This window comes from Prionailurus bengalensis, chromosome B1 (genome assembly GCF_016509475.1).
Source record: "Prionailurus bengalensis isolate Pbe53 chromosome B1, Fcat_Pben_1.1_paternal_pri, whole genome shotgun sequence".
NCBI classification, from domain to species: Eukaryota; Metazoa; Chordata; class Mammalia; order Carnivora; family Felidae; genus Prionailurus; species Prionailurus bengalensis.
In genome coordinates this window covers 67,360,593-67,378,903 of record NC_057344.1, presented here as the reverse complement: position 1 = coordinate 67,378,903, position 18,311 = coordinate 67,360,593, and the positions used below count along the sequence as shown (strand labels likewise).

The window sequence follows — 18,311 nt, the reverse complement described above, 5'->3', positions numbered from 1 at the left end:
TAAAGAATTCTTTCAAAAGGTTTATCAGTAAACTCAAAGGTTTATCAAAATCTTCAGAGTCAAAAAAAATAAAATAAAATAAATCAACAGAGATTAATGGCAAACTTTAAAACAAAGGCACAAAAGAGTACACAAAGGAGAACAAGAAATCCAGGAACGGTGGGGAAATATTACCTATATTTATCTCCCAAATAGAGAAGGAAAGAAAGGAAATATAGAATTATTTGAAGAAATAATGCCTATCAAGTTTCCAAATTTAGTACAGGACAACAGTGCATGGATAAGAATCTCAAGAACTCCAAGCAATGAATATTTTTATTTTATTTATTTATTTTTCAATATATGAAATGTATTGTCAAATTGGTTTCCATACAACACCCAGTGCTCATCCCAAAAGGTGCCCTCCTCAATGCCCATCACCCACCCTCCCCTCCCTCCCACCCCCCATCAACCCTCAGTTTTTTCTCAGTTTTTAAGAGTCTCTTATGCTTTGGCTCTCTCCCACTCTAACCTCTTTTTTTTTTTTTTCCTTCCCCTCCCCCATGGGTTTCTGTTAAGTTTCTCAGGATCCACATAAGAGTGAAAACATATGGTATCTGTCTTTCTCTGTATGGCTTATTTCACTTAGCATAACACTCTCCAGTTCCATCCACATTGCTACAAAGGGCCATATTTCATTCTTTCTCAAGCAATGAATATTTTTTAAAAAATCACACCAGAGTCAAGATGCTGAAAACTATAAGAAAAAAAAAAATAAAAGAGTCAAAATAAAAAAAAAGAAACTTTATACACAGAGAAACAGATCTGAGTCAACAGCAATTTTTCATATGAAATTTTGGAAGCCAGAAAACAATGGAAGGATTCCTTTAACATACTAAAAGCAAAAATTGTGAACCCAGAATTATGTATTCACTTAAAATATCTTTTAAAATCATGACAAAATATGAGTTTTTTCATAGAAAAAAACTTTGGAAAATCCATTGCCAGCAAGCCCATAATTGAAACATTTTAAACAATGTTTATTAGGCAGAAGTAAAATTATATTAGATGGAAATGTGGTTCTACATAAATAAAGAAAGCAAGCTGAAAATTTGAAGAAAATAATGGTAGATATAAAAGAGTCATTTTATTTAGTTCTGATATATTTATTTGTTTTTTTTTAAATTTTTGTTTCAACGTTTATTTATTTTTGGGACAGAGAGAGACAGAGCATGAACGGGGGAAGGGCAGAGAGAGAGAGGGTGACACAGAATCGGAAACAGGCTCCAGGCTCGGAGCCATCAGCCCAGAGCCCGACGTGGGGCTCGAACTCACGGACCGCGAGATCGTGACCTGGCTGAAGTCGGACGCTTAACCGACTGCGCCACCCAGGTGCTCCTAGTTCTTATATATTTAAAAGATAATACACTATCTAACCAAAATGGTATAAACATAAAACAGTTAAAAATCTTACTAACGTAATGTGGGGGTGACAGCATATGTGAGGATGTGAGAGATGAAATCATGGTATAATGTATTCTACTATAAGTTAAAGGGTATACTACTTTTAGACAGACTGATACATTACGGAGAGTATATTGTAATACCTAGAGTAAACAATTGAAAAAAAAAACAACTTTAAATAATGACCCACTAGTGGAGATAAAAGGCAACAAAACAAAGATGTGCAGGAGTAAAGTAAAACAAAGGACAAGATGGTATATATAATCTCAATCATATTTACAACTAAATTAAATGTTAATAGACTAAATGTCACTATTTGGAGGCAGAAATGGCCAAATTGGATTAAAAAAACCCAAAAACTTCATTCCTCAAGGAAAACTTTTTAACTATCAAGTTATAGATGAAGTAAAAGAAAAATAAAGGAATATATGTACCATATAAATACTAACCAAAAGAAACCATCATTATTTATATGAGAATAGACCTCCAGACAAGGAATATTATCAGGGTGAATGAGGAATGTAACATATTAATCAAATGGTCAATTTGCCAAGTGTACATAACAATTCCCATTCTTGCTTTAAGCTGATACACCACATTGCCGTGTGTATATTTCACCCTCTACCTATTTCAGTCCCATCTTGTTTCTAACTTGCCATTTCTAATCTATTATATTTCCTATTGTTTTATACATGCACACACACACAAGGTGACAATTTAAACAAAAAATGCTTTCATTTAAAGTAGCATTTCTCAAACTTTTCAGTCATTTTCATACCTGTATCTGCTATAAGATTCCTCATTGCATGATTGAGGGGTGCCTGGGTGGCTCAGTCAGTTAAGCGTCCGACTCTTGATTTGGGCTCAGATCATGATCTCATGGTTCAAGCCCTGCATCATAAGATCAAGTTCCTGCTTGGGACTCTCTCTCTCACTCTCTCTCTGCCCCTCCTGTGTGTGCTCTCACTCTCTCAAAATAAATCAATAAAAACTTAAAAAAAAAGATTCTTATTATTAATGGCTCATTGTGGCTGTGAATTTTAGTAATGGGAAAAGTTAGAGGACATTTGTGGTTATAATAATTTTCCCTGGGAATGATATCCTTCACTTCTCACTCATTGTTACATACCAAATCCTTAATAAATCCCTTGTTAAGTGCTTCTAAATGCTTCTAAAAATTGAGAATAAGTCCTTCCACAATTTGGTTAGTTTTTACTCTAGCTCAGTCCCTTGAACATAGAAACTATTAAATAAATAACCATTTAATAGTAGCTATTAAAAAAACAATAACAAGCAAACGATGAATTCTGTGAAGATGATTATTTTCAAGACTTACTCATAGAAGCACAAGGATCGCCAGGAGAGATATGGCAATGCCTTAAATATTACCTCGGGATTTTGAAGGTTATAACTGAAATTATAATTTCAAAGGGATAATAAAATAAAAATTAAGCTGGGTATTGAAAACATTATTTCATCATTTCTAATTCAATATTTGATGTAATAAAATTTACTAGACCATTAGAATTTACAACATATCTTTACATATATTAACTCATATCAGTTAATACAAATGCTATACTATTAATTTTGGCTTATATTCAAAGAACATGAAGTTTAAGATATACATCATAATTCCTAACATCAAACAACAAACTCTGCTGGTGTGATCATAATGCTATTCAGGTAGATATAAGGCCAGTTCTTCATTTTTGTATCTACAACTTGAAAAAAAGGATAGGGCAGTTCTTAAAATATGGGCATGTTAAAATGTTACACATTCTAACACTTTGAAAAGAACATGTGTTTATTAAGACAAAGGCAGCTGTAAGAAGCATGTCAATCATTTGTCTTATGCTCATTAATCTGTCAGGGTTGTACTTACAAAAAGTTATAAAACCTTTTTCAAAAACAATTTACATTGGTAAGTTGTTAAGAGTATAAAATAGAACATCAAAAATGTGCCAAAATGATTTTCCACATATGATGTTTTTATAAGTACTATATTTACAAATATCTTGATTATCCTCTCTAAACAGCCCTCTGCCCTGCTTTGGGAAATATCTCCTTTTACACACCCTTCTATTAATGACAGCCTCATAGTTACTACCCACATAAACAGTAACAATCTTTGCCTCTCTTCAGTTGACTTAACCTTCATATAGATTGTGTATCCTTTTTTTTCTAGGGTATCTAATTAGACATTCAAGTCCATGACCACATCTTTTAATGATCTTATTCTTCCCACCACCTCAGTACTTAGTGACCTCATGTTTTACCTAAAATGATCTCTGCTTCAATTGTTCTGCTTATCAAAATCCAAAACCACCTCTTCTGTTACGCTCTGAAAATAACAGACTCTCCTAGTTCATTGTAAAACCACTTAGAACGTCATTCTTCACATTCTTCCTTCTATTCATCAACTACTTTCAAATTCCTAACTCATTGCATTCTAGCTTCTGCTTTACGACATTATTGAAATTAATTTTCTCAGGGTACTAATTTATTTCATAATTATCTCTGCATTGTTCATGTCTCAAGGCATTGTGGAAAAAAAATCCAGACAAATGGAATGTCATTCATGAATACAGATCTGAAAAGTGGAGTTATATGAAAGATGGATAGTCTTTCATTTAAAAAAAAAAAGCTCATTTAAAATGTTGTTTCCAAATGTGAAACTATATGTTTAAATTACTATAGACTGAATCTTATTTTTTTATCCTATTGTTTACGAGGAAAGAAAAAAAAAGGATGGCAGTGAAGATTCAATGATCGTTATTTAAGAGGAGTCAAGATATCCTAATACAACAAGAATAAAAAATGATCAAATGTGTGAAACTTAATTCAGAGGGCAAATAATATAGTAACTTAAGCAAATACAAAGATATTTAGAAATGGTTTGAGTTGGCCCAATTTCACTTGGAGAAAGCTGGGTCAACAGAGGAACTAAAAGCACAGTCCAGTTGTTTCTATAAATGTTTAAATATATAGAATGTATACCACATAGGTTAAAGAATGAAATCTTCCAGGAGAATGAAAGATGAATAATATCAATTTTTAATTATGGCTCCAGCTGGAATAGTGGTTTCACCAAATGTGGTTGCATATCCTGAGGGGTGAAAAAGACAATCAGCCCATAGAAGTAGGAAAAAATGTATTTAAATTTCTATTTTTTTCTACATGGGAATTAAAAAAAAGAGCAACTCCACCTTATTATTAGCTAAACAAGACACCTAAAATATATATTTATCTATGCTTATATATTCATTTATGTACTGATATTAATATCTATATGTTTATCATCTAACTTTTTAAAAAAATAACTAATTCTTCAGTGAATAGTGGTTGTCATTATCATCCTTATTTTCTCATAGATTTCAGAGATATATGAAAACTTATAGTTTATCTATAAGTGGGCACAAGGGATATGTAGATTATATTATATTGTTGTCCATAAATTTAAAAGGATTTTTTCAAGAAATAATAATTAAGAACAGTAAGATTGGAAACACAGCAGGCGAGTGAAGACCTGAGCTTCTGTACTTATATGTACATTTTCTTTGTCAGCTCATGACAAGGGAAAAATTGTGACTATATATTTAACAATAAAGCAATAAAAATTTAATTTTGGAAGAAAGGCTATTTAAAAACTTGCATTCTTCTTAAGAGTGATAAACTCTTCATTAGCATGTGTTAGCTTAGTAGGGAAATTTCATTATTTTTTATTCTTATTTTGTTTTGTAAGATATACGGCATTTCAATATAAGTACAGGCATATGATTTACACTCCAGGCATTTCACATATGTTTCTAAACCTGAAGACATTTCACTGATAAGTGAGTGATATAAATATTGGGGGATATTTTCTAAAGGATTATTTTTATGATTGACAAATGTATAAGATTTTCTGAAAAATTCAAAGCAATGGATGAGAAGTTTTAACCTTGCTTTTCATTGCTGAAAGAGGCAGTTGGAAACCAATAACTAACACAGCTACAGATATAATAGATTTGATTAGTAAAAGATATATAAATATAGTGGAGATGTTATATCACAGTCAAGAATTTTTAAATTATTTAGTTGAAATTGAATGCCTGTTGTTTCAAATTTATAGCCTGGCATTTAGGATGCACACTGAACTGAAGGATGGATGATTCATCAATATTGTTTCTGTCTATAATAAGATATTTAACTTGAATCCTCTGAATTACAGAGCGGTGAGTCCCACATATTAAGCAAACTGTTGTAATCTATAATTGAAGGTAGAGCCATGAAGTCAAAGGAAGCATTCATTAAAAGACAAGGAAATTGTCTTATTGAGAGAAAATCACTTTTTGGTATTGTCAACAAGTTCATATATTTGTTAGCAAAAATTGAAGTATAGCATGACAATTCGTTTCCAATATTCCCTCCTTTCTTCCTATTTTTGGTTGGGGAAGCAGTGCTCAGCTAAATAATGATTTACCAAGGTTCCCTGTAGTTAGCGACGTCTATTCTGTTTTAACCAATGAAATGTAAGTGGAATACTGCCAAATAACTGGGGGAAATATTTGTAAGATAACTTGGGGTTGAGACAACACTATGGTTCTAAATTAAAGGCAGGGGAGAATAAAAACTATTTTACTGATAATCATATTTTATAAAAGGTTATAGATGTGTCTGGTACATATGTGTTCTTATGTTCTTTTTTTCTGTATTTTCTTGGAATAAGAATCTATAGATTTTAGGGTACCTGGGTGGCTCGGTCGGTTAAATGGCTGACTTGGGCTCAGGTCATGATCTCATGGCTGGTGACTTCCAGCCCCGAGTCGGACTCTGTGCTGACAGCTCAGAGCCTGGAACCTGCTTTGGATTCTGTGTCTCCCTGTCTCTCTGCCCCTTCCCCACTCACACTCTGTCTTTCTCTCTCAAAAATAAATAAACATTTAAAAAAAATTTAGATAAAAAATAATCTATAGATTTAGCAAACTTCAGTACATTCACAAGACAACACAAATGAAGAATAAAGTCCATATTCTAAGATTGGGAGAATAGAAAGACAGAAATAAACTGGTTATTAAAAAGATTTTTGACAGCTACCAATTCCAGCTTCCATATATTTATACTGTGATATGAGATACAAAATAAACCTCTTATCACTCTAGTTGACTAAAAGTTTAGCTTCCATTACTTGCAGCTGATTATATTCATGTATGTAATTAAAATTGGTATCATAGGCACTACATGGGAAATATTTAAATATTCAAAGAATATTCAATTTGGTTTCAGTTCTCCCATTTCTACACATTCCTATACAACATATGCTCTAAATTGAATTGTCTAACTCTTCTCATTTAATATCTTCTTTCTCACACACAATCTAGGATAAATGTCATATTCAGTATAAATCGTTCTTGATATTTTCTTCCAAGACACAAACATCATTTTTCTTGTTTGGTCATTTTTATTGTTGTTATTATTTAATGTTTATTGTGTTGTGTTCTAATTTGGTCCTTTCTTCTGAAGCTCCTGAAAGATAAGGCTTTGTATTTGCATATAACTTTGTTACAAACTCATAGTAGTTGTAAGAAAATGTTAAATGAATAAAAGAATAGCACTTTCATAATCCTTTTTCCAGAGAGAGCTTTTGGTTATTTTTTTTTTTCTTAACTGTGAATGTGTTTAATTGAAAGAAAGAATTAGAAAAGCATCCAGGAAAAATCTGAGATCAAAAGGACAAAGAACAAAAGAAGTCAATTGCTAAAGGGCTTTTATATCTTCTATACATTTTTGTTTAACAAACAGTTACCTAGCAATAATATGACAGTTTTATCAGAGCTTTACAAATATTAATTCATCTGGGGCACCTAGATGGCTCAGTCAGTTGAGCATCTGACTTCAGCTCAGGTCATGATCTCACAGTTTATGAGTTGGAGCCCTGCATTGGGCTCTCTGCGCTCAGCACAGAGCCTGCTTGGGATACTCTGTCCTGCTCTCTTTCTGCCCCTCCCCCACTGGTTCTTTCTCTTGCTCTCGTGCGCTCTCTCTACCAAAATAAATAAACTTGAAAAAAAAATTAACTCATGTAATGTTTGTAATAACCTTATGATATATGCACTAATTTCACCAATTTTCAGAAGGCAGGATAATGGAACAAGAAAGGGGATACATAATTTTAGATGTGGTGCTTTATCAGCATTAAGTTCACATACCAAAAATACTAAATCAATATGTAATTTGTCCAGCTCCTTGCTTGATTAGTTGACTACAAACACTCTAATGGGATTCCCTAATGAAGCTGAGGTATCAAACCTTACCTGGTTTTTTTTTTTATATTTTAAATTTTCTGACACAATCTTTAATATAAAATAGAGAAAAAACACATCTCAACTCTTCAATCTGCCAGTATGCCTTGATTTGTCCAAGATGCATGCTAGACTGTAAGACTAAGTAGCAGACTCTTTAGATGTATTTGGTTGGGAGAAATAGAAAAAGCAGATGTTAGGTAAGTCCAGGCAAGCCCCAAAGCTAAGATACATCCTTAAACACTAGAGCAGTCCTTGTCTTTTCAGATCCTCATATGTCTTCTTATTCACAATGTTCTACTGTGAATTCTTCCTCAGTGTCAGGCTGCCATCATTCTAATGCCTTCTTCAGTTTCAGTGTGGCCCACAAGGAGACATCGTCTTCAATCTGTGTCACATCAGCAAAGGGGACAATGTTTGGGATGCCCAAGCACCTCATGCCTTGAGCACGACACCAGTCAGCACGGTGCTGCTAGAAGGCCTCGGGACCTCGGTAGGTGTAATTTCCACAAAACTCGTGGTAGTAGTTTAGACCATGAACCTGATACAACAGGTAGGAAATGGGTTTGCCATGCCAGCCAAGAGGCAGGTTTTGGGGGCTGGAAATGATCTCATTCTCTTTGTCTTCACTTTCATCCTCACTGATATACTTTTCCTTTTTACTTCTCAATCTTCCTCATCTTTGCCTGTTTGTTATGTACGTTTTCATGAATGAGATGTCACTGTTCCCCAACAATCTCTACGTATTTGTAGATCTGGGCTTCTAGGACCGTAGTGTCTTTGTCCTTCTCAGTATCTCATTTGGTGCCTTTTGACTTGGGATTTTTGCCAAACAGAGAGGTGTCAAGTGACTCCAAGGGCTTTCATCTGGTGTGGAATAGCCTCTGGCCATGCTCTTCTTAGGTCCCACCACACTTCAAGCCTAAAGCTTAAAGAGAATTCAGAAAGGTCACAATAGGTTCCAGCATGGGTCAGGGCACTGCTTATCTCTTTTGGCCATTCAGGGAAGGTACCATTCTCTCACTTCTCAAACTTACTCCAAAACTTTGTTCTGATCTTCGAGGGGCTTCACTCAGTCTGTATAATCTTGAAGATACACAGGCAACATTTCAAAGTATCTCTTATATTCAGTATTCTTCCTTTATTTAGAAATGTCAAACAACTGGTCAAAGATTGACAAGTACATGATAATCCAGCTTTTCCGAGGGCTTCAGGTTAATGTCTTTGAGATAACAGTCATGGAGGTCAAGGTAACCACAGCATCCCTTTTCATCTGTGAACTCCACCAACCTTCCTGCTTCTTCACCTGGATTCTCTCTAGCCTTCAGAAGCTCCTCAAACTCTACTGACATTGGCACACAGATCTCATTTGGGTGTTTCTGGTGAAAATTTTTTATTTGAGTCTATTATAAAATTTGGCAAATTCATTGGGTCTTGAAATGGGTCTATAATTTTTATAATTCATTGGGTCTATAAAATTTTATTTTTTATTTGAGTCTATTATAAAATTTGGCAAATTCATTGGGTCTTGAAATGGCACTGAGTTTCTCCTTTCTTAACCCACCTTGTCATACATTTCCTGCATTTTCCTACTGACTTCCATATACCTATCTTTCATGGTCCTTGTGTGATGGTCAGAATTCATCTGGTCCCAGACCGTGAACTTCTTAGTGAGCATCTGTTTGGCTAGTATGTCCATAAGCTGCTCCTTGTCCTAATAATACCACTACTGCTGCTGCAGAATTGTCTTCATTTTTCGTCCAGCCCTGCACCTCCTTTCAGACCACCAACATGGCTCAGACAACTAAACATTACCTATTTTATTTATCATTTTTTTAAGTTTATTTATTTGTTTTGAGAAAGCAAGGCTGAGAGCGAGAGCGAGAGCGAGAGCGAGAGAGAGAGAGAGAGAATCCCAAGCAGGCTTCACACTGTTAGTGCAGAGCCCCACTCGGGATCCAAACTATGGCCTAAGTCAAAACTAAGAGTAGGAAGCTTAGCTGACTGAGCCATCCAGGGTGTCCCTAAACATTACTTATTCAGAGAAAATGGCTTATACAATGGGAAGGTGGAGGGAATTTATCATGTGATCTTATCATATACCTGTAAATATCTCCTCAAAGACACCTGGACCATGTTATTGAGAAACTTTTGAGGAAAGCACTAGCAATGAAATTTCTACCTACAGAAGACTGAAATAAGGCAGAAGATGCTACCGTTTATATCCACTCCTTGACTTTATTAGAAATGGTATGCTATGAGATTGCAAGAAGCCATATAGTAGCATATAATTTCCAGAGATAAATCAGGTCTCAGGTTTAAAAAACAGAGATTTGTGGCTGTGGTTAAGTGATGCTGAGGTATAAATAACAAAAATAATTAGATAATGCTCTTAGGGATCATTTCATTTATACAGAGAAAACTAGATGTCTTTCAAACAGATATAGTTTTGTTGCCATGAGAATTAATAATCCATCCTCCAATTCCCGAACATGAGTAAGCACACAGATTCATCACCTTTTTTTTCAATATTTATTTATTTTTGGGAGAGCACAAGCAGTCAAGGGGCAGAGAGAGGAGGACAGAAGATCTGAAGTGAGCTCTTGCTGACAGGTTGATAACAGTGAGCCTAATGTGAGGATTGAACTCACTAACCTTGAGATCATGACCTGAGCTGAAGTCAGATGCTCAACCAACTGAGCCACCCAGGTGCCTCCAGACTCATCACCTCTTAAGAGAAAGTCATACGATCTCCAGAAAAGATTTTCCAATCACACTACAAATATGCACATATTATAAATCTCATTCCTAACCTTTCCTAAAAGGACCAAAGAATCTTTGGGTAACAGGGCTTTAGAGAAAGAGAAATGAACCAATTTTAGAATTTTTTGGATATTGCTCTAAACTGATAATTTTTTTCTCAAATACAGAGTGCCACTGAGGTCTGCTGGTTAGTTTTAGAGGTCATGGGGATCAGGTAGTAGGTGTAACTTTTCTCAAGAGTGTCTTAACAGTGATCTCAGTGCATATAAATTCATCTTACATATGTATTACAGTCAGTGAATGCAGGTTTAGACCAGATATACTTAGAAACTGTCAGAATCATCCAATCTGATACCTAAAACTTTGAAGGAAATTTATTATGGAAGAAAAGGCCAAGTACATAGACCAAATGTCAGAGAGTTTTAACTTCACCCCAAAGTTTAAATCAAAAGTAATACTATATTTGTAACTGAATGGCAAAGTTTAGTACAACCATTAAAAACCTAAAGATTCTAACCACAGCCCCTTTGAATTTGCTTATTTGGCCTTTACAGAGCACAATTTTGTGTGTGTGCGTGTGTGTGTGCGTGTGCGTATGTGTAGATATACACTCTGCTTTACAAAAAAGTTTTCAGATCACTTCATGTAAAATGGAGTACATAAATGTAGTATTTTAAAACTCCTTTAAGATTGCCTTTCCAAGAAGCTAAGGAAAAAATTATCAAGGTTTCAAAAATAAAAATATATTCCCAAGAAAGAGTTTTAGTAAGAAAATAGCATAAAGATAATATATAAAAATGATACAACACAGAATGGTTTCGAGGTAAGAAATTAATATAAAATCCTGGGATTCCGGACAGAAAATGGATTTTGCTTTAAGTGAAATATGTATGTTTTATATTAAATACTAAAGATACATCTATTCTCCTTATAGAAAGAAAGTAACTAAAGTTTAATGGGGGAAGTAGATACAATGTAAAAATCTTTGGTTAAATGGGAAATACCACATACATTAAACAAAAAGTTAAAAATAAATTTAAGGTGGTTCTAGCATTCTCACTGTGTAAAGCATGCACAAAGGATAAGTTGAAAAGAAATATTTTTTGAATAGGAGAAACAAATGTTACACTCTACAATGCAGAAACATTATCAATCATTGAAAAGATTTAGTATAAGCAATAGATATTCAAGTAATCATCATGTGAAATAGTGTAAGAAATTCATTATTCTTAACTTTCAGTCATAAATTTACCTTATGCAGCCAAGGGACAATACTGTCATGGAATTCTTTTGAGATCATTGCTCTCTCAAAATATGGTAGATAAAACAATAACTTCTTTTCATTTTATAAAAGATAGGATTACAATTGCAAAAAATATGCAAATAATTTTTTAAAAAATCATGAAAAAATATTGCAAGATTCCCTGTATTGCATTTGTTGTTCTCTGACTGACTTACTTCACTTAGCATTATACTCTCTAGCTCTATCCATGTTGCTGCAAAAGGTAATATTTCACTCTTTTTAATGGCTGAATAATATTCCATTGTACAGTGTATCACATTTCTTTATCCATTCACCTATTGACGGACACTTGAAATGCTTCCATAATTTGGCTATTATAAATAATGCTGCTATAAACATAAGGGTGCATGTATCTCCTTGAATTTCTACTTTTGTGCTTTTTGCATAAATCCTCATCAGTGCAATTCTTGAATCATAGAGTTATTCTATTTTTAACTTTTTGAGAAACTTCCATACTGTTTTCTGCAGTTGCTGCACCAATTTGCATTCCCACCAAAAGTGCAAGACGATTCCCTTTTCTCCACATCCTTGCCCACACTTGTTTCTTGTCTTTTATTTTAGCCGTTGTGACAGGCGTGAGGTGACATGTCATTGTAGTTTTGATTTTCATTTCCTTGAAAATGAGTGATATTGAACATAATGTGTCTGTTGGTCATATGCATGTCTTCTTTGGAGAAATGTCTGTGCCATCTGCCCATTTCTTAATTGGAGTATTTGGTTTTTGGGCGTTGAGTTGTAACTGTTCTATATATACTGGATATGAACCCTTTATCAAACATGTCACTTGATAATATCTTCTACTCCATAGTTTGCCTTTTAGTTCTGTTGATTATTCCCTTCACTGTGTACTTTTTATTTTGATGTAGTCTGAATAGTTTATTTTGCTTTTATTTCCCTTGCCTTGGGAGACATATCTAGAAAAATGTTGCTATGGCAATGTCAGAGTGATTCTGCCTATGCTCTCTTCGAGAATTTTTATGGTTTCTGGTCTCACGTGTAAGTCATAATGAATTTTGAGGGTTTTGTATGTGTGAGTGTCTGTGTGTGTGTGTGTGTGTGTGTGTATGCTGAAAGAAAGTGGTTCTTTTACATGTATCTGTATAGTTTTCTCAACACCATTTGTTCAAGAGACTATCTTTTTCCCAATGCATATTCATTCCTCATTTGCTGAAAATTAATGACCATATAATTGTTGATTTATTTCTGGATTTTCTGTTCTATTCCATTGATCCATGTGCTATTTTTATGACAGTACCATACTGTTTTAATTAGTATCACTTTGTAATATAACTTGAAATCTGAAATTATGTCTGAAATCTGATACCTCCAGTTTTGTTTTTCTTTTTCAAGATTGCTTTGGCTATTCAAGATCTTTTATGGTTCCATACAAGTTTGAGGATTGTTTGTTCCAGTTCTGTAAAAAATACTGTTGGTATTTTGATAAAGATTGCATTACATCTGAGAGTTGCATTGGGTAGTATTGACATTTTAACAATATTTGTTCTTCTAACCCATGAGCATGGAATGTCTTTCCAATTCTTTGCATCATCTTCAGTTTTTTATTCAGTGTTTTATTGTTTTTGGAGGATGAAAAGGAACATTACAAAACAAATATTTGTCAATGACTAACAGCTTCAGTAAAGTGAATAATTTTTTTGAAATATAGAAAATATTCAAACTGATGTATGAAGTAGAAGCCTTAAGGGGAGCCTGGGTGGCTCAGTCGGTTAAGCATCCGACTTTGGCTCAGGTCATGATCTGGAGGTCTGTGAGTTTGAACATGGCCTCCAGCTCTGTGCTGATGGCTGAAAGCCTGGAGCCTGCCTAGGAATCTGTGTCTCCCTCTCTTTCTGTCTTTCCCCTGCTCATGCTCTGTCTCCCTCTCTCTCTCAAAAATAAAATAATAAAAAAAAAATAAAAAGAAGTCTTAAAAGATATATATATATATATATATATATATATATATATATATATATAATTGAAGTGTTTCTAAATCAAAAGATAGTTTATGTTAAATTATAAGAGGAAACCTTCTTTATGTGGGATGATTATGGAATGATCATTTGAAGACATGACCTTGATGATGAGGAAGGAAAGAAAAAAGACAGAAAAGAACATTTTATGTTACAGGGGCAATATGTGTAAAGGTTCCTCTGTAGAAAAATCTTTCTTGACTTTGAAGAATTGAAAGAATTTCAGTGATTTTGGAGTGCAATGCATAAGAGGCCCAGTGAGGTGGGAGGTGATTTCTAGTGGACAATAGGGCATTATGAAACTCATAGATTAAAAAATGCATTCAATAAACTGTTCTCTGTCTTTAATACATTATTTATTACAAATTATAAATAGGATATATAAATGTAATATTTTGAACCTTCATGTCTTTTTTCAAAAGTCATCTTCTCATTAAAGATCATCCCTGTTGCTATCTGATAATATTTTATTCCCTCAACCTGTGCATTTTGAAACTTCCTATTCATCCTTCTTAGTTGATTTGTTTCTCTCCTTTAGATATTAATCTTTATTTTTTTCTTATCTATTCTTCCCTGCTGGAATGTAAACTTCACGAAGACAGTTTGTTAGGACTGTTTCACTTATTGTCCTATTCTCAGTGCTTAAAGAGGTTGCTGGCACAAATAAGCCCTCAATATTTTTTAATGAATAAATGATTAACAGCTAAAACAGTAAATGGTCACTAAATTCAAATGCAAAATTTGTGTATGCCAATTCAAAAAAAGGATACATAATTTCTTATTAACTGAAAGGAAAAAGAATTCAGACCATTCAAGAAGTGAAATTTATTTATCCATGGGATCTTGTGCATGAAAATTCTCATAATGTGCAGTGTGCCTTCAACAATTTTAAGCAAAGGGAATTTATTTCAAGTATCTTTTTCCCAAGGCATCTGAATGGGATAAATGCTTCATTTCAGGTGCCTAGAGAACATGATCACTTCTTTAATATCAACCCCAATAGCTCACATTATTCAATGCCAATATGCACAGAGGTCAAATTTCTACAGTTAAGTCGTTCCACTTTGAACACTTTGTAATGCACATAAGTAATACTTGTCGAGAACATGTCAAACCCACACACAAAAATAAAGGAAGAATGCATGTAAAATTTGAAAATAAGAACAGCTGTCCCCTTTACATTTAGCTGGCATAATGTCTTATGACCTATATAACCGATGACACGTAGGATGAATATTGCTACGTTTGTTATTTGTCCAACCGAGGCATATAATTCTGGCAGTTAGACAACTGTGTATTAAAATCTATACCTAAAAGTGGATAGCATCTAAAGTACATGCTAGGGTGTTTAATGTGAGTGTACACAACAGCAAATTTGACAAATGTAAAATGTTGGAGTCAGTTGTATCCTGACTTAAATATAAGTGTTATCACTTCTTACCTTTGCAAACCTTCTTATTTACTAAGTTTTCTCTAAGCTGTGTTCCCTGTTGACCAAAAATGCCACAATTCAAATAAGATATTTATGAACAGCGATATAATGTATATACAATGTCAACAGAGTGGCTGGCTTATTATGACCATATGATAATCATTTGTTCTCTATTATGCATCCCCTTTCCAGGCACTGAATTGGAAGATAACACTTGAAAGTGTTACCCTAGTAAATGACAGGGTAAATATTTTCAGTGTGTTAGAGTACCCAGTATGATTGCAATCATAACATAAAATGCTTAAATATTGATTTTAGGATAATACAACATTTAAAAAATACCACAGATGATTTTATTAATAAGGTTGAATCACAGGTTCTTTGTATTCTAATCTTTTTGTATTGAAGCATTGATAAATATGGTGGCACAAAATTATCCAAAATGGAATATTAACAAATATTAACAAAGCAAATCACCTTAAACATTTCTTATCCATACGATTCATTAAGAAGGGAAAATTACTTCTCCATATTTCTGACAAAAAATTCTCCTAACCAAAAGAGTAATTTCATATCATGTGTTTCCTGTGGAAATAACTCATACCATTTTTTAGAAAATAAAAAAGCTGGTTAGGCCTTTTTCAAAAATTGAATCTCATCTGTGTGAGAAGATGATGATTATAAATGCTTATTCACAAGAAATCTCAGAGACAAGTGCACCAATTGAATTCAGGTAACATTATCCCCACCAAAATTATCACCTTTAGAGATATACAATTTTAGGTTAATAAATAGCTATCTATATTGTAAAGTATATGTATTTTAAGAAGAATACTATAGATAGTTTAAATTTTGCTTAATCTGTAAGTGAAAAATAAGGGCTCATATGAGTGAGGGAAACTCTTTTTACCTATCATTAAAGCAAAGACTAAAATAGGCAATTGGACCTCACTCTGCAAATGTATTCTGAATCATAAAGATGTATTTTATATGGAGTATCATTTGTAATGAGAATTGTGGTAATTACCTCATATTTTTCCACCTTACATAAATGATCTTACAGTTAATTATCTAATAGCACTCTTCTCTTCCTGGGAGGTATTTGCCAAAATGTTATTTCTAATAGGTAAATGTAGCATTTCAAAAGAGTTTAGAATAAATCATAGAAAGGTGATATAGCAAATTAAAGATTTAGTGGAATACAATAAACCATAGATGCTATTAGATGGTTTCATACATCCTTTTATTATTTACTCATTCATTAAATACATATTTGGGCACTTATTTGCAAGGTAAATCTTCACTGATGCCAGAGATGCATAAATATATAACCACTTTTATTTTAAAGGAAAAGTCTCCGACAGATATAACCCATTTTCCTCAGAGAATAATAGACTTTACTTCAGTTAACTAATTTCAGAAAATAAATGGAATAAAATGTTATAACAAGGGGACTGAAAATATCCTTTAAGCTATTTGAACACTTAAAACATTAATTTTAGGGGCACCTTGGTGGCTCAGTCCGTTAAGTGTCCGACTTCTGGCAGATCAGGTCATGATCTCCCAGTTTGTGTCCCAGCCCTGTATCAGGCTCCTGTTGACAGCTCACAGCCTGGAGCCTGCTTCAGATTCTGTCTTTCTCTTTCTCTCTGCCCCTTCCCTGCTCACTCTCTGTCTCTGTCTCTGTCTCTCTCTCTCTCAAAAATAAATACTAAAAAATGAATTTTAATTAAAAAGCATAAAAGACAATAATTTCCATAATTTTCTATCAGTGTGGCATGAAACTTAAATTGCTTTCTCCACTTGCATGATTCTTTCATTTTTTTTTAAGTTTCTTTTTATTTATTTTTGAGAAAAACAGAGACAGCATGAGTAAAGGAGGGACAGAGAGAGAGGGAAACAGAGAATCCCAAGCAGGCCCTGTGCTGCCAGGGTGGAGCCCAGCGTGGGGCTTGAACCCATGAAACACAAGATCATGACCTAAGTCAAAACCAAGAGTTGGAGGCCTAACTGACTGAGTCACACAAGCACCCCTTCACTTGTGTGATTCTTAAGGTTAGAAGTATTTTTTCAGTGAATTTTGGTAATTCGATTTTATTCATTAGTTTCTTATATTAGTTTGCATGAAGATGTTTTTATTCGTTTTTTTGAATTTTTGGCAGCATACTTTAGTAGGACTACTCATCGTGACAAAAGCATAAATGTCAGCTCTGAAGCTTGTTGCTCCAGTTAGCTTCAACAAGAATGTCAGAAGAAGTGACAAGGCACAGAGTGATTCAGAGTGATGACATTCCTGTTGATGATAGATTGGCTTCCGTGTATGCCATAGCAGCTTTGATCTCTGAAACCTCTCATCTCTTAAAAAAAAAAAAAAAAATGAGAACTCCTCTAGTCTGTGGCGGGAAATTTTAATCTTTCTACCAAACATTGTCACAATTATCTCCAGATGATTTAAATGTCACATTCATTTTATTTGTTGGGTTATTATTATTATTATTTTTTCTAATATGAGTACAGACAGATTAATTATCTTGTATAGATTTGGGAATTATAGCCAACATTTACTTCTGAATATAATCTGTGGTGTGTAAATAGCAAGTATTCATGACTAGTATGGTATTTTGAACCAAAATGTCATGGAGACAGAAGAGAAACATTTTGTGAATATGCCACAGATTATTTATACATCATAGTGTTGGCTTTCTTGTGCATGATAAGAACAGCTCAGCACTATCCATTTGTGTACAAACGTCTCTTCATTGACTTTTATGATGCAGTTTAAAAGAAAGTAAAGATCATCACTTAAAGCTTGTAGAAATTACCTTGTCAGTTTTATCAGCATAATATTAATTTAATAAAAAAATTAAAAAAACTTAATATTAACTAGTTCTTTCAAATTCTAATATTAGAGTCAGTCTTTATAACCTATTATGCTTGAAATAATTTTTCATGGATTTAGCAATTAAAGAATTACTTAAGCCTCAAAGAAAATATGTTCAATAGCTAGGTTCGACTGTATTTTATGGGTTGTGACAATTTCTTATATGTATTATGTTTATGAGAGTTCAGAATATGATTTAGAGATACAAACTCTAAGAAATATTTATAGCAAA

At 33.6% G+C, this 18,311-nt stretch overlaps 1 pseudogene; it reads right to left on the bottom strand.

Moving 5' to 3' along the window:
- Window positions 1-7,970: 7,970 nt before the first annotated feature.
- LOC122467772 lies at window positions 7,971-9,480 on the bottom strand (annotated as a pseudogene).
- Between the last annotated feature and the right edge of the window lie 8,831 nt (window positions 9,481-18,311).